Source organism: Dermacentor andersoni, chromosome 4, assembly GCF_023375885.2.
Source record: "Dermacentor andersoni chromosome 4, qqDerAnde1_hic_scaffold, whole genome shotgun sequence".
In the NCBI taxonomy this organism is placed as follows: Eukaryota; Metazoa; Arthropoda; class Arachnida; order Ixodida; family Ixodidae; genus Dermacentor; species Dermacentor andersoni.
In genome coordinates this window covers 94,392,357-94,414,771 of record NC_092817.1, presented here as the reverse complement: position 1 = coordinate 94,414,771, position 22,415 = coordinate 94,392,357, and the positions used below count along the sequence as shown (strand labels likewise).

Here is a 22,415-nt window from a genome sequence, read left to right as displayed (position 1 = left end):
ACTCGAAGACCTCGCGTGTCAGTTTAAAATTATAGTTAGGTTTCATTTCGTGAACGCGGGTCACGTGCATGCCTATGGATGGTGTTACCTTTTTGTGCATTACGCGTAGAATGCTTTAGAAAGGCTTTGATTGTGTGTAAATATTGCCGTTTTCTAAGGCTTATTTTTAATCTGTAGGTCGGATGTCCGTTTTTTTGTTTTATATAGTGTTAAGCACCATTAGGAAAGGTCTAAGCCACTGTTAGCACGCCTAACCCGCGCCCTTTGCCGTTCATGTTCAGCAGATGCCCGGCGCTTGCCCACGACTTCCGGGTCGGTTGACTCGTGCTCGGCCTGCATGCCACCTCTTGCTTTGCTGCTCGGTCCTTGTCGCTCGGTCTTTCGATTGCTAGACGAACCCGGTACATCCACAGCGCACACAGAGCCCGTAGCAACTGCTAGAGGACGTAAACCTAGCGCGCCTCCGCCTTTCTCCTCCTCCTTGACGCACTGCCTCTTTCCTTCTCCCCTCTCCGCGGAGCGCTCCTCCGTTCCTTTACAGGCGCGCGCTCCTCCTCTCCACCTCCATGTGCTCTCCTCCTCCGGCTCTCGCTTCGCTCTTTCCAGCTTCGCGGCCTCAGACTTAATCTCTCCCATTTCGCAGACGGCGCATGTATACGCTTGCGCGTAAAAAAGAATCGTCGCTTTCGGTCCCAAGAAAATGGCACGTTCCTTTGTCGCGTTCACGCCGTGCTGTCTGCGCGGCTATGGCGCGCGTTCTGCTGCCGAGTGCGATGTCGCGGGTTTGAATCCCGGGCCGCTGCGACCAGGTTGCGCTACAATGCAGAAACGCTTTTGCGCTAAGATAATAACGAATGACGGGCACTCGAAATCAATCAACAACATCTTGTAGCCTGTTCAGCTAGGATGTGAAACCCGGACAATCAATCTTGATTCGCCGCTACGTTAAGCAGAATCTTTAGGTGGCACTCTACACCCAAATTTTCCTCTTCAAGTACGTGTGGAACGCATGAAATCTTAGCAGCCTCCCGATTAAGCCGATTCGAATGAACTTTATTGTATCTAAGAGAGGAAGTCGAAGTGGTGACTGATGGTAAAAGAACTGCAATCTAGGCCGTTTCCCAAATTCCTTGATTCAATGAAAACAAATCAACGGGAATCGCTAGATTTCAGTTAATTGTGAAATTAAGAGATAACGAAATAACATCACTTTGTAATGTACAGTTGTTGTAGAGCGTATAAATCGTACAAAACATGTATTGGCGGGGAAGTGTTACTTCAGTGACGCGGGTATTATACAAGATATATTCAAAAATAACGGCACACACACGTACAAAAGGACAGACTGTTGGGCTAGCTGGTACGGCCTCATGTACACTTCAGCGCGAACTACACACGGGCGTAGACAGAAAGTACTGGACACTGCGATTTGCCCCATCCTTTCTGGTTTGCGCTGAAGCGTGCATGAAACAAACGTAATTGCGCTATCGGTGCAGTTTAAGATAATTTCGAGGCGCGCGCACGCGTGCACAAGCACGGAACGCCAGCTGGCCGGCGGCTTGTGTTAGCGTGTGTATCCATGAATTCCTTAATGCACAACGCCAGCGTCACGTGTTTGTGCTCTCGATGGTTTAGACGGAATTTTAAGGCCGCAGACACCTTGCCAAGCTATCACCGCGGAAGACAACGGAGCACCAGGTCGGGGTAACGCTTGTGCCCATTTTCGACGAAGTGCATGCGAATCGAACCGCATCAGAACCATGCTCATCCTGCCCAATACTCTAATAAGAATTCACACCCTTTGGGGCTTATCTTGTCCCAACAACAATAATCGTCATCTGCCTTGCTTGCGTTTCCTCTCTTGAGAACTCGGCGCTCGCTACTTTCCTGTCGAGCATGCTTTGTCAAGCTGATAACGCGCAAGCCGTTCGTGACTATAAGGAGCCCCGGGCTCGCAGTGTTAAAGGAAATGCGGACAAGGCAGATGAAGATTATTGTTTGGGGACAAAATACAGCCCATCGGGTGTAAACTGCTTGTAGAGTGAAGCTTGGCCTCAGGGCCGGAGCTCGCCCAGGCTTTCGGTTAGGCCCGAGCCAGTGCAGAGCTATAATACACGTTACCTATATCTTGCCACTAATTTCACAATAATACAAATTTACCCATACATTGACCCTTATTTTCAACAAACACAAACCGAGTTTCTCGACCCCGAAGACATCAGGTAAACGTGTCTCGCGGAACGCGCGAATATAGGTAGAAAACGAGTATTCAGTAATTGTAACGATCCTATGATTAAGCCAGAAACATCAAGCTTTCCCAACACATCCCGCCAAACATGGCCTCCATTTCCACTGAATGCGAACTTGGTGTGCACATTGTACACTGTGTGATGTAGGATTGTACGGTGACACTGCGTAGAGAGAGAGAGAGAGAGAATGAAGAGGAAAGGCAGGGAGGTTAACCAGATATGAGTCTCCGGTTTGCTACCCTACACTGGGGATGGGGGATAGGGGTTAGAAAGATGACAGAGAGGAAAAAGCTAAAGAAAAGGAAAAAAGAGAAACACGCACACATGGAGACACACACACAAAAGGCGTTCCAGTTAAAGTCGTTCACACAGGCCGGTAGATCGCAAAAAGCGCAATAGCGCTTGCACGGCCTTCTTCTGTGACGGTAGGTCCTATCGATGTTGTAGAATTCTGTTGTAGTGACACTGCGTAACCCTAGGAACGCCTTTGCAGGCGGCGTGACAGCGCCCACAGAAACAGTTCGTCTGTATCATGTGTACGCACACGTCTGTATGTGTACGTTTCTTTCCCATTATTTAAATCCTTTTCTCTGTCTCCACTATGGCGCCCTTTGCCTCTCCCCCAGTACAGGGTAGCCAACCGGAGATAATCTCTGGTTAACGTCCCTGTCTTTCCTTTGCCTTTCTCTCTCTCTCTTGGTGTAATGTACAATTATCTCAGGACGGTGAATTTTGGGAAACATTGCGATTGACGCTCGACTCATGCTCTCAAATACTTGTTAAAGGAATTTTTCTTCCAAATTATTTAACAACACACGTTGAACTTCCCATGCTCATTGGCCAAAATGTTACCCCCATTTTCACCAAATTTAATCTTGGTGACAATTACAGTTCTCTGAGGAAAGCTGGCTAAATTCTGAGCCATTTGTGACGCAACTATGACGCTCCAGGGCGCTTGAATACGTATTTTACTGCAAAGACTGTACATAACAAACACACATATTGTACTTGGTGTGCTCATTACTCCTAAAATTCGTCGTATTTTCATCAACTATAGATGAGGTACTTTTTTTAAATTCATCACTGCCACTGGGCAAACCGACCATGAACTTCGTATATAACGCATGAAAACCGGGAAAAAAGAGGGTTCAGTAATTATACCCAAAGCTTACAAATAAGCCAGAAACGCTGAAGTTTCGCCAAATAACGAATTTAACGTGCCCACATTTTCACCAAATATAAGCTCGCTGTGACGTACAGTTCCCTCGGGACACTGGGAAACGAGCTGATAACGGCCATATAGCACTTTCGAGCACTTGCTTAATGAACTTTTTTTTACAAAGGTTGTAATTAATGGACGCTTTTGAAACTTTGCCCATCCATCGCGCATAAGGTTTCTCCTATTGCCTTAAAATGATAGCTCTGAGGCACGTTGAGTTATTTCAGGACATCGGGCAAACTTCCTGTTCGATTCGTTTCTAAAGCTCTGGAATGCTTGTATAAGTAATTTTCTACAAATACTTTCGGTACGCGTCACGTAACATGGCCCCAATTCTCTGAATATATTGAATTGTTACTTAATTTGGTTTTCTAAGGGCAGCGAGGAAACTTTGTAAGCCGTTCAATAGCGCCTTTAAATAGACGAAAACGAAAACGAGAAAAGACCACGAGGGTTCAGCAATTTTCATTTAGCATATATTTAACCCACAGACTTGAATTTTTTTTTTGTCTGCGCATCACTCTTAACATTTCCCACATGCTCTCTAAACATACACTCCGTGAAATATCTAGTCTCCCAGGACACTGTGAAAACACGCGTACAACGTTTTAGGGTGCCGCTAGTCGTACTAACACCTTCACTGTAAAAACTTGTACAGAAATGCTAGAAGCAATGTGAACATTTAACAGCACATTTATCCTCTAGGTAGCCGCTTTCCATGCCATGAGAAACGAAGGTTCCTTTCCAAGTTTCCGTCTGTAATATTTTCTAAATTACAACTTTTGCACTGTACCTGGTACGAGACAAGGAATGCTTCGTATCCTCTTCCGGTGATGCCAGGTCAATGCTGTCAGCTTGGAATTTAGAGCGCGCACACTAGAGTTCGGGTCGCCTCGTGTCACTGGAAGTAGTTTCTTCAGCAGCCGTCGAGAGGCACCCCGCAAGCTACACCACTAGGGAGCCTTCGCAGACAAACAAGCTCAAGCGCTGTCCACGAAGCCTCTTTACATCCAGCGGGGCAGAGCCATTTCCGCTCGTATCATCACTATCGCATTATCGCATTGGTTATCGGCTGACGCTAGCTGCAGATTTAACTATAGCGCCCCATTATCGTGTCACAGTGTGTCGATTGCTGTGCACCGACCGATGCAGGCAGAGTTAGCTCGGACTGCATGCCTGGCGGCACTGACACGAACCTCAAAATTTTACGCGGCAGTCCGGTATATCGCCGTCCTCGCGGTTGAGGTGCTCATGCGCAGTTCTCGCATTTAGTCTAACATAGGCACACTGTAAACAATAAATGTGAAAAAAGCTAAAAAAAAATGAAAAGCGTTTATTTTTAGTATAGGAAAGTTTCAATAGGAAAACAACAACAACCTAGATTTCGTTCTTTAGAAAACGATTCTTTCGCATTTATGCTGAAAAACAGTTTGGATTTACCATAATATAATTAATCCTTATACCGTGATGGAAACAAATTGTCATCAATACTGTCGGCAAAATGACACGTGTTCGTCTATTTTTATCAGCAATTAACATATGCGTGGCGCTACACCAGCCACGTCAGGGTATGTAGATATATCTTGTATGCGCGAGCCAGTTGGCCTTAATTTCTAAAAAAAAGATACAGCTGCCCTCACAGAGTCATGCCACTCAGAGCATGGCTATATATATAAGCTGATAGAATTGATGCTTAGATGGTGTCGCGTAGTCACAGTTATCTTTTCCCCGAGTGTCTTGTCACATCTGAGATGTTATATACAGTGTGCTTATCTGCGCAACCACATCCAAGCTTTCGACTAAATGAAAGATGCAGTCATGTGGAGAGTAAAAGTTACTCCCATAAGAGAGTAAACTGTGTAACAACATTTTCTGTAAAATGACGGGAAAAGCAGTCAGCATAACATGTTAATGAAATTAAAGAACATGTGAGAACCAGAAGAAAAAGATAAGGCTTGCTAATAAAATTGCCTTTCCCTTCTCATTTTCGAAGAGTTTTTTTTTACATGCATAGATTTTGAAGCACCGCTTTGCGCTGCTGAACTCGAGGTCGCGAGTTCGATCACGTTTGTGGTAGCCGCATTTCGATGGGGGCGAAATTCAGGAACGCTCATGTACTTAGTTTTATGTGCACGTTATGGAAAGGTGTTCAAAATTAATCCTTATCCTCGCACTACGTCGTATAGCTCTAGCACGTAAATTCGTAGCACTCAATTCTTTGTGTACCGATTCATACCATGCGATTGTCTGCTACCTGGAGGTGGTAGCAGGGCAAGATCGAATTATTCAGAGAAGTCGAGGGCGTCCTCTCGACTACGACTCCCTTATTACGGTCGCAGCTTGTGATGACGCCTCTTCAGAACGATGCCGTTGCGCTTGCGTATGGAGCAGGAATGGCCATGCCCGCTCGTCCCGATGCTTTTACGTCGACGCGTGCGGTTCGGCCACTCTGTTTCGTGGGTATTCATCCAGGTCCGAGAACACTTGCATTTCGCTGGTTCATAAGCCGTGGCAGCGCAACAACACACAGGTCTTGCCGCCAAGTGAGCCACCGTGCAACCTCGACGTCCTTCACGAACATCGATCACTCGCACAATGATGTTGCGCAAGACAGGCCTTGGCGAAACTACGCGCGAGGACACAATGTATACATGAATGCCTATTCCTCGCAAACTGTTCTTGGCTGGTAACAGAGAGGAAAATGCTGGCTCCGAGTGCAACCGGAAGATGGCGTGATGTATAGGCGAAGCCAGGAGACGACGGGTCCCTTGCTTTGCGGTCTCTGCGGCAGGATATGTGACTTTCGTCACCCTAAAGCAGGGTCGTTGCTTCTCGAATTCTAGTCTCTTGCGTTCAGTTTTCGTGCGTCATCGAGTCTCCATGGTGCGACAATATGCCGACGCACGTTACTCGTGCAGAAATATTTTGTCGCTGTCAAGGTAATCTGTAGCGGGCTTTTCTAGGCGGGCGCGATGGGACCATGCACAGGGAAGGAAACCTAAATCCCCGAGTTGCAAAAACGAGAGACCGTATGCGACAGTGACTCTGACGGAGAGGAACAAATCGCACCACCTGCACGTTGCATTACAGATGCCTTGCTGAAATATGTATATGGTGCTGCTGAAACATCTGGAGAACGTTTTAAGAGTTTTGAGCAATGTTTGGAGCAATATTATTAATAAAAAAAGAACCTTTCGCAGATGTAGTTCAATCTCAGCAACTCATGCACCAAAGACAGCGAAACAGTTTGTAAGCAAGTCTTCACACTCTTCGTCGGGAGTACTAGGGATGTTTGTTGACTGCTCTTTACCACCGCAGCAGTACAATTAAACGCCTAGCTGACATCCGACTCGGAGCCGGTAACACAAGACGTGAGAAACAAAAATTACGGATTAGGGGCTAAAACAACAGCATAATAATAATAATAATAATAATAATAATAATAATAATAATAATAATAATAATAATAATAATAATAATAATAATAATAATAATAATAATAATAATAATAATAATAATAACCGCGCTAATAAGGTGTTGTCTCTTTCTCTTTGTGTACGCAAGGTGACCCTGATTTAACAGTCATTCGTAATCACGTTTCAAAGCAATCATATGGCACTATCAATCAGCTCACGTTGCTGATTGATAGTGAGCACGCCGCCCCACGCCCGCATTCGGCGCACGAAAACGGCTGCGAAGCTCCCTTTAACAGCTTCGCCGTAAAATGCCGTTGAGATCGCTATATGGAGCAACTGGCATGGTTTCCCGAGAAGTTGCACAAGTAGCACACTCTCTCGGCTTCATTGTAGTAACGCTAATTTTGTCTCGAATTCTGTCTGGCGAGACCGAAGCAGTATCCCTCGCTGCGATATTTTGTAGAAGTACACCATGTTTTCTCTGTCCGATTCATAGCGCGTGTCACGATAGTTTTCGGTGCTAGCAATGCCGTTTTTCCCCAGCGCTGCAGCAGCGTTGCATGTGAAAAGTTGCATGTGTCACATACACAGAGCTCGGACGAGAGACCTTGTGGCAGGACCACTGTTGGGCGAACAGCTTTTAGTGTAATCGAGCCTCGATATGAGAGATGATGCGCCACGTTCCCGCAGCGGTGAAATGTCGCAATACGCAGATCCCGTACACTGTGGGAATCAATCTTATACAAAACTTCTTGCAGGTGGCTGGCTATCTAGTCTCAGTCGGAGTTCCGCAAGATTAGCAGATGGCTTATAACATGCCCGCGTAAGGAGTGCAATTGTGTGTGATTCACAGTGAAACTTGAGGTTGCGTTAGTCGCACGCGGCACGTTGTCAAGTCACCAGCCCCTAATTCCCTTTCCAGTGAGACACCTCAAGTGAATGTCTATAACTATTCTGTGTCAAGAGGTTGAGGCTGACAAGTTGAAATGAATCAGGAGAAAAAAAGGGAAGCGAAAGTCGGTCATGCTGTCTGCGCTGATTCCTGAGAACCATTGTTGGGTTTTGTACAGAGCGGTGATTAGAGCATCGTTTTATTGCGCAAGGCGTGCTATACGAAGCCGCATTCCATATGGGAGGAGAAGCGCTCGTATTGTTAAAATGCCTTGGCGAAGGTTGCCTAGAAATTCAAGGAGCACCTTTGACTTGTTCTACAGCTGCTTTGTTAATATGCAAGTTTCTGCCCCATATGTTAGCACCGGTAGAATGCAATGATTGTATACTTTTCAACGACAGTGGCAAGCTCCCCGTCATGATTTGGTAAGCTGCCAGCGATAGCGGACGTATGCACTCCAACCCATTTTTCTTCTATAAATTTCCTTGTCATGATCAGGGTATCCTGTGAGTAATTGACTGTGAGTAAATAAGTGACTGGCGATCATGAATTCCTGTTCCCTTGCCAGGCTATTGAACATTTCCTTTGTCTTCTGCATGTTAGTTTTCAGCCCCACTCTTACACTTTCTTGGTTAGGGTCCTTAATAATTTGTTGTAATTAGTCCCCAGTGTTGCTGAACAGGACAATGTCATCTGCAAACCGAAGGTTGCTGAGATATTCGCCGTTGATCCTCAATCCTAATCTTTACCAGTATGATAGCTTGAATACTTGTTCTAAGCATGCTTTCCTTCTTAAGCCTTTCATTTATCATTTTCTCTAAGCACGCAGTGAATACTATTGGATAGATTGTGTCTCCTTGCCTGAACCCTTTATTGATAGGCAATTTTCTAATTTTCTTGTGGATAATCAAGGTAACTGTGGAACTTTTGTAGATATTTCCCAAGATTGCACGTATGTCTCCAGTACTCCTTGAGGGATACAGGGAGAGATAAAATGAGCGGGAGGAGAGGTTAACCCGAAAAGATTCTGGTTCGCTACTCTGCACTCGGAGAAGGGTAAGGGGAAATTAACTGCACACCTTGTTTACGCAATGGCTCTATGACTGCTGCTATCTCTACTGAATCAAATGCCCTTTCATAATCTACCTGTGTACACTGTGTTTCAAAATTATGCGGCACAACGGGCGTCACTTAGTCTGGAGTGCCAACATATGAATGCACGTATCCCTGTACGCCCGTTGTGTCTCTCCAAGTGAGAGAGTCGCTTGTAGAGACAGAATTATTTAACTAAATTCTGGGGTATTACGTAGAAAAACCACAATTTATTATGCGGGGGGAGGGGGGGGGGTGGCTTCGGTGGCTTCGGAATCATTTTGGCCACCAGGGTAAACGCATTCTGCTTTTTATTCTCTATTGCCGAATTAAATTGTCAAGAATACCTCAAGTGGCTGCTAGCTCAACCTGTGTCTTTCACCTTTCTTATATTCTGTAATTCGGCTGGAGAACAAAAGCTCCACTTCTACAGAGACGAAAGGAAAAATCCTGAGCGCTCGTTTTATGTGCAAGTCATAATCTCCATTCGCTGTTCTTGGCGAACACATTCGTTCAATGGCAGCTTTCCTAGCGAGCTTTAATTTAGAAGGACCGTTCAACCTTACTGCTACAGAATATAAGATGTCAATCTACGCCTCGATGTCAATTCTTGCTGTTTTCGGCCTCCCAGTAAAACTAGGTATAGATAAATACTTGTCAGTAGCTCCAGAAGCCGCATAAGTGTGTCCGCACGCGTCAAGCGCATATAAAGATCGCACGGGAAGAGCCAAGAAGTCTGTAAAGGAGCCAAACAAATGCTGATTTTGTTTCTCACGTATGGGCTGAGCGTATGCAACGTTGTGAGACTCGATACACAGCACCGTCAATAGGTTTTGCATCAATTCACGCCCCGATATAGGTGAACTCCATGTAGCGTACACTGCAGTACATACAAGACACAATATATTATGTGCCAATATGCCAAAGTAGTCGGATGGATTAGCGGCAAATCTATGACGTCTCATAGGTGGGTGCCTGGAATGAAAATGAAACTATGTAGTTGCGATAAGGTCGAACTTTCACTTGAAGAACTGTTCTGAAAATGGACGCATACCCGTCACGAACCACTTTGGCATGCGACGCCAGATGCACATGAAAATAAACGTGGTACTTTTGAAGTTCTCGCAATTTTAAAGCAACGAACGACAGTTTACAGCGCAACTGATTCGGACACCATGGACACGTGGGCAGAGGAAAACAATATAGCTCCCTGCCAAAAGATCACCTGCAGTTGAATGCCAAAGGGAGTACAAGCGACTCTATTTAATCACTGTGAACATAATAAAAAATTGGTACAATCTCCCGGGACACCCAACTTCAATTCGGGACATTCCAGGACAAAGAAGTTGCTCAAAACCACGTAGTTTTGTAGATGCATGTATGTTGCTGACACTGACACCGTGACATCTTTTTTTCAAGACCGGGACACGTGCCAGAAATTTCAAATACCAGTAATGAGAAATAGCGCTAACCGTTCACAGAGGCGCGCAACTTAACATCACGGCTCTCGCAGGCAGAACAAGCCGAGCGATGCGTGTCAGTGTCGACCCGACTGGGAGTGCGGCGCTCTCCCTTCCTGCAACGGCCCACTCGCCGCGGCCAAGGGTGAAAATGTTCGAGGAGGCCCGCCGCCACTGCTGCCGCTCAAATCTGGGTCAAGTCAGCGAGGGCGACGGCACTATACCACGCCGCACTCTGTTTACCAACGCACGTGCCCGTCTCTTCCTTCCCACCGGCTTCCTCCTTCCACTTCCCACTGGCGGTTTTCTTTCGCTTTGCCTTGGTCGGCGCTCCCTTCGAGTTGTCCACTTTCTCTCTCTTTCGCTTTCTCACTTTCACTACCCGATCACGAAAAGTGAGAGTGCGCAATTTCTCCCTCCCCCCTCACCACCTCACGTCACCGCACTGATGCTTTCTTCACTTTTTTATATATATATACTGCCAGTCCCTTTGAAACTTTGGTGTTGTGCTTATACTTGTCCCCCTTGCCTGCTTTCCAGGCAGAGGAAGGTGCAAGGGTATCTCATCAGGCGGACGATGCGACGGGACTTCTCAGGAGCCCGGTGGGGTCCGTCTGGTCAACGGCCTGGGAGCGCACGGCGCAGAAGAGAGTCCGTTGGTCATCTGACGACGCGGGGATGTCGGCGCCAGGAAATCCAAGCCACTGAGTAACGGAGGTGGGTGCGTGCGCTTTCGGTAGCTCGCTTATTCCCTGCTTAAGGCACGCCGCTTGTCTTCATATATCCGCAATGTGAACGCAAAAAGAGCGGCTGTCACCTTGCATTAGGGAGGAGATTTGTTTGCGCTTTTACATTTACGCTGAATGTAGAGCCATCGAGCAGAAATGTCCTATAGGATGCACTTACAGCAACCGCCAACTGCCGGGCTTTACATATAGTACCGAAGCCTAAAAGTAGTTCACGTAGTCTAAATTATTATACAGCCATACGGGAGCGCATTTTTGTTTGTTGTCTTTCTGCCTTTAGGAGAAAGAAACGCAATGCGGACGACAAGAGGTCACTTACAGAATACGTGCGTTTTGCTTTAGTGTCAGCGTGTGATTTGTTGTCCTACGTGCCTTTCCCTTCATCATTTTCCGTCGTTTCCCCTATGATCGAGTGGCCGTTGTCATTTAGTTTCTTGATATTACACTTCGTACAGTTCATCCAGCGTATTTTGTGAGAAATATTACGCTCGCGGTTATTATGGTAGCAAAGTTATAGTAGTTCGGTGATGAGGCACCCAAGCTGAGGGATGTAAGAACCAGCATATTTAAATGTAAAATATATGAAACAAGTTGAGTACATGTTGGTTAGTATGAAAAATAATATAGAGAATGTCCGTGTCAATAGACAAGTGAAAGCCCGCTTTTCTTTATTTTCTATTGTATGTTTATACGTTTTCAAAGAAAAAAAGCAATAATAATAAGACATTTCACAAAGTGTGCGGAGAACTTTCGCATTCGTATTTGCCGCTTTTGATGTTAATTGTATATAAAGTAAGACTCGCGTATACAAAGGAAGAGAGTCTTTTGTGTGCATGTGTATGAAGAACTGTCACACTGTACTCGTATGTCGAATGTGACAACCATCAAACTGAAGATTAGACGATTTTTTTTTCTCAATGCGCACCGTAACGCAGCTCGTTTTCAGCTATGCTTGAAGCGCGCATTGAGGGCGATCGGGAAAAAATTGTTCGCATTGCTAATTTCAGATACGCAGCTTATTGCTTGAGCAGGCCGTATGGGAACGCATTTGCGAGTAGTGTAGATGTATACGCAAGACAACAATAATAAAGGACAGTAAAATCAGGCAGCATAACAGTACATAACAGGTGGAATGCAGGGCTCAAAGTGAACAGTTTTAGACGAGTCACAGAACTCTGGGAAGTTTCTCGTCTGTGGGATCACTGCAGTATGATGAAATGTATGAAATCAAAGTCAGGTAGGGTCATTCAAGCGTAAACGTGAGAAAAAGATAAAATGTAATGGCTCATAGCAAGGCACAGGCAAGGAGTGCTGACTTGCAAATTATTCGTGAGTACAGTTCTGCGCGCAGCAGAGCTTTAGGGGAAAAACAGCCACGATAGGATACAGTTACGTTTACAGTCCGACTTGGTAGATTGAAGACTGTCAAAACAATATCCCGCCCACGTCTTCTTCGTACACGAATTTCCAATAAACGCATCATCTTTCAGCACAGGCATCAGGCTGACTCATGACCATTACATTTTTTCTCACGCTCAGTCAAATGCGCTTGGTCGTGCTCTAAGTTATGGGATCCTTTAGCACCAGTTACTACCACGGCTAAGACACATTTTCGTTTGACTGAACACAATGCATGACGATAACAAGTGAAGTATACGAATAGGCTGTGCGTTGACCAGTAGCTATATGTAGATATAGTTACACGAGTCACAAAGAGCAGTAGCTCACAGCGAGACCACGAATCTTTGTGCGCCGTCTTTTGCGCGTTGAGGAAAGTGGCAGTGGCTACGCTTCTAGCTTCTGTAACATGAAGGAAGACGTGAAACAAAAACCTTGTTGGATGTGTGTGAAAGAAGGTGGTATTACGCCGCTGTATCAGTGAGTTCGTTTCAGAGCGAAGTGCATTCGCCTCCGAGTAGCATGCTATGCAGCAGGTCCATAAAAAATAAGGAAGCGAGATTTTCTTTTGCATGAGGAGACTTGGAGGTCGAAGAAACTGTTTTCTAAATGTGAAACCAGTGGCATGGAAAGGTTTTGGGGGAAAGATGAAGTGGTTTTATACATCATGGAAAAGTTACGATGCGCAAGCATGGCCAGTCACCAGCCTTGCGTCTTATCGATAACTGAGGCTATTAATTAAGTTATAGTTTGCACAGAAATACACTTCTACTTGTCAGTCTTTGATAGGTTGAGCACTAGCATCGAAAAATTTCGGTGGCATCCTCTGGTGGCCATCACTCAAGGTGCTATGTCATGAATGGAATTCTGGAGCTTTACGTGCGAATACCACGATTTGATTGTGAGGCACGCCGTAGTGGGGGACTACGGAATAATTCTGACCACTAGGGTATCTTTAACGTACCAACATTGTATGAGACACGGGCGTTTTTGGATTTTGCCCCCATCGAAATGCGGCCGCCGCGGCCGGGATTCGATCCCGTCACCCCGCACGTAGTAACGCAACATCATAGCCGCTATGCCATGCTACTGTACGTGTTGCGAAGACGGCTTTGGAAGCTTCCGGTGTTTCTTGTTAATTTCACAACTCTAATTTTCTAAAATGTGTGAGTTAACGAGCCTTTCGCGACGAAATCGAAACACGCTGTCACTACGGTTCTCATTGGCTGCAATTTGACGTCGCTTCGGCGAAGCACTCAGTGCCCTTGTATCCTATCTGCGACTATTCGAAATCACTTAGCAACGAAACAATTCGTTGTACCACAGCTTATGCTGCGATCAACACGGAAAAAATAAACTTTAAGAATGATGCATAGAACCGGGTGCCACATTATATGGTAACATAGTTGTCTATCGATTCCGACAAAGTCGGCAAAATAGCGCTATGTGAAGCTTAGAACTGATAAATAAAACCACAAGATAAGAATGCACTCAATTAGGAGCCTTTGAAACGGATAGAACCATTTAGTTTGTATTTAAGAAGAATAAAATGTGAAGATTTCACTCATTTTTGACTGGAGGCGCCCTCATTGGCATACTTCACTTAAAAGCTGGGGTGATCAGCTTTTCTCAGCTTTGCTATAGTTCGAGCCGCAGACTGTCATGGACTAGTACATAACAGGTCATACGGGCCTGAGGTCGGGCAAAACTGTAAACAACTATAACTACCTGAGAACAACGTAAGACACATGTACAGCAATAAAGATTAATGTTAAGTATTCAGTTTCTCTTTCTTTATACTAGAAAAGAAACGTTGAAAATCTCAGTGTACTTGGTTAGGAGGAGTATAGATAACACATACTTCGCACACCTCAGCCAACTTCAGTGCCTGCAGAATCAGGCGCTTCGTCTCATGATTTTCAGCCATTTTCTATCCAATTCAACGCCACTTTATTGGAGTTTAAACATTCATCGTATTCATCAGCTCTTTCAGTTTAAGTTAACCATCGTGATATAATATTTATTTAGTATTATTGCACATATAGATGGCTTTGTCATTGAAACTCTTGTAAATACTAACATTACAAGGCACTCTGAACTCGATAATAGTCTTTTACCTAAAGTGCGCCCAAACTATGGTAAGTTCACTACCACATTTGCCGAAACCAAACTGTGGAATTATATTCCACATACCATTAAATCATCACCCACAGAACATATATTCGAGAATCCCCCCCCCCCCCCCCCCCCAAGTTAAGAAATATTTAATGCAACAACTCTCTTCATCCTAACAACTGACTTTTGTGATTGTAATAATAATTGACTTAGCTATAATACTACATGTTATATTACTCCTACTTTTATTCTACTGTAAACTTGCATTGCTTGTTTATTGCAAAAGCTTTCTTTGCATTTTTCCTTGCAAGACTGGAATAATGTTTCTAACTTTGGGGCTCCCTGTGTAGTACTAATTTTGTATACAATTCTTTGTAAAACTGGCAGCGCTGATGAATAAACTTGAACTTGAACACACACTTGAAACCAGCACAGAGAATAGCACCTGTTGAAGATCGAGGGCCTTTTCAGCCCTCGTTCAGTCCCAGTGGCAATGTCGAACGTTTCGTCTAGCTTTTGCTACGTGTTTATCACCGTAGCAAAAAAAAAAAAAAAAGGACACACGCTCTAGCATACATCTACTTGACTCTATATTAGAGATTTGCGTCGTTATTTTCTGTGCGATAAGCAACAACATTGTGGAACTGCGTCAATAAATGCCTCCATTTTGCACTTGACAGAACGTGATCGCGTAGCACCATCTAGCGCTGTAAAACGGCTTTTAAAGAGAGAGAAAAAAGAGAAAGAAAAAAAGGTGAACATTTCTGTTTTGAAACAACCCCTCATGTACATGTTTTTGTAAAACCTAGTAAACAACTTTAAAAGACATCGCTATGTACAGTACTATCCACTCAGAACGCCTGCCTGGTAATAAAGCCAATATAATTGACACGGTTCTACTTCGTCGAGAGAAAAAGAATGACCGATAGGAGGCATAAAGCTGACATTTACGTATTGAGAATTGTCTGCATGCATTCACGCCCTAATTTAAGCGTAATTAGTAAGTAAATACTAATTGTGTGTTCTCTTTAACAGTGGACACTACTGACATTCAGAAAGCGTACAAATCAATGAAAACAGCGCAAGATCTGCTGTGACTGCAGTAGACGGCATATGTCTCATATGACATGTATAATAAGGCACTCCAAGTGCTTCCATCGGTTACCATTGTGGCTAATAGTTTAGCTCCTAGCTCAAAACAGCAGACCGATTTTGTTGTTATCAATTTGCAACTTTTGTCGAAAGAAAGAAAGCCACGTTAGGGCCAGCGTCGCAATTTATGGTGGCGACATTGATTTATTGCTTAATATACATTTTTTCCTTATGTTGTTTTCGGTAGGCATGGACGTAAGGTTACGTGTGAAGCGTTCTTTTTTTTACCAGTTTGATAAGGAAACACTTCGATCATTCTGCAGTAAGTATTATAATACAAGGTTTTAGCGCTAAGCAGTACGAAACACAAACACAAAATGCACGTAAGTTGTGCTGGATTCGACGCTTGTCCTGTGCAATTTGTGTTTGTGTTTCGTATTTCTTAGCGCTGCAAACCATAGGCTCTATAACGTAAAGCTATTCCAAACCTTTCTATTCCAATTCTGCAATCAGCCCTTCACGATTGGTTACAAAATTTTCAGGCCACCCCCACTTAACCTGTCTGTCACGCGACGTCACGAAAACCGCGAAAGCGCCCCGTGAGATATGATATGTGCACACTAATTATGCATGGTTAGGTCGAACAAAAGAAAAAAAAAATATTTCTGATTCGATACTTCTTTGTCAACAGCCATCTGATGTTGGTCAAAAGTTTTCGGATTGCGCCCACTTCGCCTGTCTGTCACGCGACGTCATAAAATTGCGAAAACTGACTGCGTCGAAGTGACGTGTACGCGTTAAAGATGCATTAATAGGCCGAACAAAAGTTATTTTTTTTTTCTGAATAGCCGGACACTGCCTTGATCCGAAAGAAATAGAAGATGGCTGCGCGCCGATCGCTCAGGTACTGCCTACTCGCACATGCCGTAGAGCATGGATTTATTTGCGTATAATAAAACAATAAACCTTTTTGCTTGGCAGTATAACGTTAGCGAACCCTTTAAGCACGTATAAGCACGTATCACTTTGCCAACCCTTCTTTTCGGAGGATCCATTTTAGCAGCATTCTTAACTTTCCGTTGCATGCCGCCGCGATTTTCAACCGGCCACTGCAAGAAAAGTAAGGGGTAGCGGACCAATGGCACACACCGGCACCACCCTCCTCGTCCAGTTATTTATTTTCACTGCACTGGCTCGGCCTCATCGATACCCTCTCCACTTGAGGATGCTCCTCGCCTCTTGTCAGCGATTATATAAGAAAAACCGCTCAATGTATAGGCAATGGGATTCGTATTTAAAGCAAACAAATGTGACCTCCTACAAACGAAGAGAGCGTTTGATTGGGCTGTTCAGTCAATGCTGCGGGTCACCGCCCAGTGCTTGCGTCGGCGGTTACGCAAATTTGGCGTCAGGAGATTGAAATAAAACAGATTGCAAGAGTTTTACGTTACAGCGCCCCATGTTTCATAATAACTAACCAGCCTTTCAGCAGTAGTTGCACTAGTATGTGCGCGATGCAAATGCAATCCATAGCATGCAAACAACATTGGTTACCCCCGATCGACTGATATTCATCCTTTCTTTTTTTTCTTTCGGGCAAGTGAGACTTTAGAGCCATCATTTAAATATTTAATCCCGCTCTCCCTCTCTGGCAGTTTTCCGGCACACTACACACCGATATTCATTACGTGAGTGATACTTACTGTTGGGCAGCCATCTTGCTCCGTCTCTGACGGCGGGCCTTCTTTTGGAGCTGCGGCTCTGCCGTCTGTCGCTGGGTGACAAATTAGGCGCCGCAACTCTGCGAGCACGCGCTGAACGTACTCGCGACGTTCGCTGACTCCGCAGAAATTGACGAAGACGACGTGAAGCGTGCCCCGTGGGCGCTGGGTGCCGCTTTGTCTGGAAAGAGCGTAACGCCCTCCCGTTCAGGCATGCATCCCGACCTTCGCTTGAGCGATGGGACGGCCCTTCGTTTATCGAACACGACAAAATTGCGGAAAGCTGGCCTTCTTCTATGAAGCCAGGAGCTGCGCTGCGCGCAAAGTAAGAAAAAAAAAAAGTCTCTGTTCTTTACGGGTTCCACGCTTCGCGCTCCAGCGACTCTAGCGACGACCTCGACGAGAGTGTGGTACTAGTATTTTCCCGCGGAGACGCGTATGTCTTTGTCTGTGCGTATGCGTGTGGACGTGACATTTCTTGGCGGGCTTCTAGTGGCCCAGGGTGGAATTAATGGGACACGTCGATTAGAGACAAGGCCGTCGTTGTGGCGAGGCTTACAATTGCGCAATTCGCGGGCGATCACTGTGAAAACAGCTCGATATGAGGAAAACCTCCAGCCGCTACTGCGACCAGGTTGTCTGCGTTGCTTATATGCTATGCTATGCGATGCTGTACTATTCTACGCTACGCTACGCTACGCTATGCTATGCTATACTATACTATATGGGTTCTCCTAGAATTCTTAGTTCTTACCGTTCTCTGGCGGTCAACCGAAAATAGCTTTTATAACTAAGCCGCGGATTCAATCATTTGTGACGCTAATTCTATAGCAATACCCGTACCTGTGCGTGTTCAAACGAGAAGACGGATCCTGCAAGGGTAAAACGAAAATCCACGAGAGAGGGCGCTGTAGATGCATTGCTCGGTTGTGGGGGTTCATAGTGTTTTTTTTTTATTTATTGTTTTACCTAGGTAGGACATTAGGTAGTATAATAGCAAGAGCTTGGTGGCGCAACCCACCGCCCCGTTCCAAAGGGGACGCTCATAACATCCATCCATTCATCCATCCATCGGTAAGAGGCAATAGGAAGATTGGTGGAAGAAAAGTAGGGAAACGACAAAAAAGCAAGCTTCGCAGTAGGGGGCCAGAAAATGTGGTTGTGGGAGTTCATAGTGCTTCTTTTTTTCTTTTTTTAACTTAGGTAGGACGTTAGGCAGCATAATAGCAAGAGCTTGGCGCAACCCACCGCTTCATTTCAAAGGGGACGCTCATAACATTCATTCATCCATCCGATGCAGGCACAGCAAGACACTCATTTGAGTTCTCTGTGCCCAGATTAAGCTAATGAGTTCCGCGGAGATCTGAGCGAGAAAGGGAGGTTCATGAAACGAGTTGAGGTATTCCTGCTTTGCCTTTCATGCGATACTCGCAAGAGGCAAAGGGGTCTTCTCTCGAAAGCCGTATCTGAAGACACATAGGCGTGAGAGCGCGTGCGTGCTTTAGATAGGCAATTATCTCGTAAAAGAGAGAGGGAAAAATAGAGATAGAATGCGGCGATGGAGGCGACTACACTCGACCTAGATTATCGCACGAATTTCGTTTAACTATAGTTAATCGAAACGGTAGAACGTGCAGCGGTAGTCGGAACAAAGAGGGGCTTGGTTAAAACGGAAGGTGGCATAGAGGGGATATCCGCTGTTCTATTCTCGGTGTATCTAATTTCACAGTTTTGACAGCAGGACACAGAAAAAGTCGAAGCAATGGCCAGCTTTTCAATATACCGGGTGTCCTTGAAAAGCGTTTGAAATTACCTAAACATAGGAAAAGCTGTTCAAGTGATTTCCTCTGGATTACTTTTACCACAGAAGCACACATCTGAAAATGACTCAGTTTAGTAATTAGTTAAAAAAATTGCTGTGGCTTAGCTAAGGTTAAGCCCAGGATGCGAAGCATACTAGAGTAGAAGTACTCCCAGATACACTCGCAACTTCATCCTTTACCTCGGACTCTGTGGAGGAACGCTGCTGTTTAGCCGCGTACTGTGCACGTCGCTTGGCAAGCCGAACTTCTCGTTCTTCGGCCGTTTCCGTGGCTCTTTGTAACTTGCGCTTTGCGGTCTGACGAACGGCCCTTTCCTTTCCCGCCATCGCGCTATACAACTGGCCTCGACGAGAGCGCGCCGCTCTTTTATACAGCTGTTATGACGCCAGTGCCCTAGCGGGAGGAACGGGAGTTAGGCCGCAGCACCGGCTGTGCGACCGCAGGCGAGCGCAAGAGTTGAGCCCGGCTTGCAGCTGTTGTGACGTCAGTGCCCTAGCGGGAGGAGCGGGAGTTAGGCCGCAGTACCATCTGTGCGACCGCAGGCGAGCGCACGAGCTGAGACCCGGCTATGTAGCTACGCGGCCGCAAGCGAGCGCACGAGTTGAGCCTCCGCTTTTGCAGCTGTTATGACGTCATATGGTAGCTACGCGGCCACGCGCGGCGCAGCAGGGAAGAGCGTGGTTGTGCGGCTAGTATGCTTCGCATAAAAATATGTTCATTAGACTAATTATCTTTTTAACCGATAGCGAGCGTCTTTTTCATGCCCTAATATCGCTCGCTTCATGCTTTTTGATGACGAGTCGCGAGCAGTGACGTCACTCATGGCAGGGCATGACAGTTGCGTTCTTCGACTGCTCCCTTGAACTTTTTGGTTGGATGCGTGCAGATTAGTTAGGAACCTGCAAAAGGGTTTGCACGGACAAAATTTGCTGGACGAAATGCTCTGGCTTCGACAAACCGCGCCAGGCTCTCCAGTGTGCCGTGAGTAGACTGGACAATCGGCCTTTTTACCAGAGCGAAGGTCATGGGCGCCTGGCCTCACAGCACCTCAGCCCAGAAAGCCACACAGACTGTACTGCAGTATACGCGAAGGTGGCAAACTAGAACGCCCGTCTGTAGGTACTTTGCACCTTGCTTAGTGCACGGGACTGACATAGACTCATGGCTATTTCACTCCCCCATCCCCTTCATGAATAATGTCTAGTTGAGCTTACCGCCTTTCTTCATCTCTCTCTCTCTCTCTCTGCCATCACACTCCCTGTGCTCCATAAAACGCGCAAGCTATACATAATGTACGTCGTAGTACAGGGCGTCGGATTAATTTTGGCTTCTCGAGATTCTCTTGCGGGCACAGAAGTAACAGCGCACGGGTATTTTCACATTCTGTATAGTTTAAATGCGGCCCATCACCAGCCGTGAATTCAACCCACAAACTCGCTCCGAGCTGTGGACGCTACAGCGGCGGGTTGAAGATATACACTGCTTTTTCTTCTTCTTTTAGTGGAACAGTTACAAAAAAAAAAGAAGCCCGCAAAATCTACTAGAACCACATCACTACAGTTTATTTATCTGCCCCAGGCGGACATCATTTGCAAAAAAAAAAAATTGTAACAATCCACTAAATAATTAAAATAATTACATTTATCACCTTCTTATAAACTTTACGGCACACGTTCATGTTATAAATCTTAGGGGGAATCGTCATAAAAGTCCAGTTTCGTAATTCTGCATTTCATAACGTCCATTGTAGACCGGAATAACTTACGTCAAATTATTCCTTCAATTTACCCGATTACGCAGGCATAACCTTGAAGCGCGCCTCGTAGCTAGTGCAACTCGCCTGTGACGTAGTTTAGCGGCATAAAATGAAGCTTGGCTGTACGGCGTCATAAAGGATTTCGTTTCGCCCCTGCTGCTAAAGTTACTATGCGTACATTGGGTGTTGAGCACAATGTCAATCAGAATAAGATCCCTGTAAAAGCGTGACGATCGAATAAGATCTCCACGCTTTTTACAGGGACAGGACAGAGAACCCCGCTTCGCAGTTCCGCGGGCGTAATCAGGCAAATTGGACGAATAATTTAACTCCATTAATTTCGGTCTAGAGATCGCAGGGAGAGGCCTTAGTCCTGGAGTGGTCATGAAAATAGGCTGTTGCTGCTGGTGCTGGTGCTGCTGCTGATGATTTAGGCCTAAGTGTCTATTTGAAGTTATAGAAACGCTGAATTAGACTTCTATGACGATTTCCCTCTACTTTTAAATATAAACATATGCAGTAAGGTTGGTAACTAGGATGTTAATAGAGTTAGTTTCATTAGTAGATGAATTGCTTTTGCTTTTCCTGCGAATCTGCCTCGGCAGATAGTTCGTCTGTAGTACACGTAATTTGAGTAACGTCTCTAGGCTTACCTTAAAAAAAAAAGAATAAGTTCGAAATAAAAAGAAATATCCGAGGACACCTAAGCACTTCTTATGAGCAATGTATGCGAAAGCTTTAATTTCCAGTTGGAACGCCGTTGAGCGGTCCTTCGAGTTTTGCACTGCGAGTAATGTATCACATGCAGCGGTACGTGCTGCCCGAGCCAGCAAGCACCAGCGGCCTGCGGTGCCAACACGGCATGCCACCGACGTACTGCGTGACGAGAAACCGAGGAAGCAGCAACGGCCACCAAGGCTGGCAGGCGATTGCAGTTTACGTGCTGCCTGAGCCAACAAGCAAAACAGCTTGCGGTGCTGGCTCGGGCACTGCGCGCCTGCTTCCGAGAGCGAGAGCGAGGGTGACGTGGCGTCGCGGCGATGCCCTCTTCCCTCGCGCAACATCTGGCGCTAACGCAGCACTAGGTGTTCCCTTTCCCGCGCTCTGCTTCATCGAGGCGCGCTTGTGACGTCGCTTCGCAGCCAATGGGATTTTGTCGAGGCGCTTCTCGTGATGTGGTGTCGCAGCCAATGGTACTTTGCGTGCCGTTTCGCTGCTACAGACCGCAGACGCCGGCGTTTTTGCTCAATGGGTCGTTCGACGCTTTCGCAATAAGAAAAAAATTACGCAAGCACTGCTATAGTAGACGCCACCGGAAGATTACAACTACCTTATGAATGTTTGCCTTCGGACGCCCACGAACTGTGCTTGTCCGCTGCTTGCTCATGCGTTTTTTGGTTATTTCGTTGCCGCAACTTCTTTAAGAAATCGACTTA

At 45.7% G+C, this 22,415-nt stretch overlaps 1 protein-coding gene across 1 annotated transcript in view; it reads left to right on the top strand.

Annotated features, from left to right (window-relative positions):
- The first annotated feature begins 10,686 nt into the window (after positions 1-10,686).
- The window catches only part of LOC126536499 (flavin-containing monooxygenase 5-like), a 39,123-nt gene continuing 27,394 nt past the window's right edge, over positions 10,687-22,415 (top strand). Inside the window, exon 1 of the mRNA XM_050183492.3 lies at positions 10,687-11,045. The gene's annotated coding sequence lies outside the window, so the exon portion shown is untranslated. The remainder of the gene's footprint in view (positions 11,046-22,415) is intronic.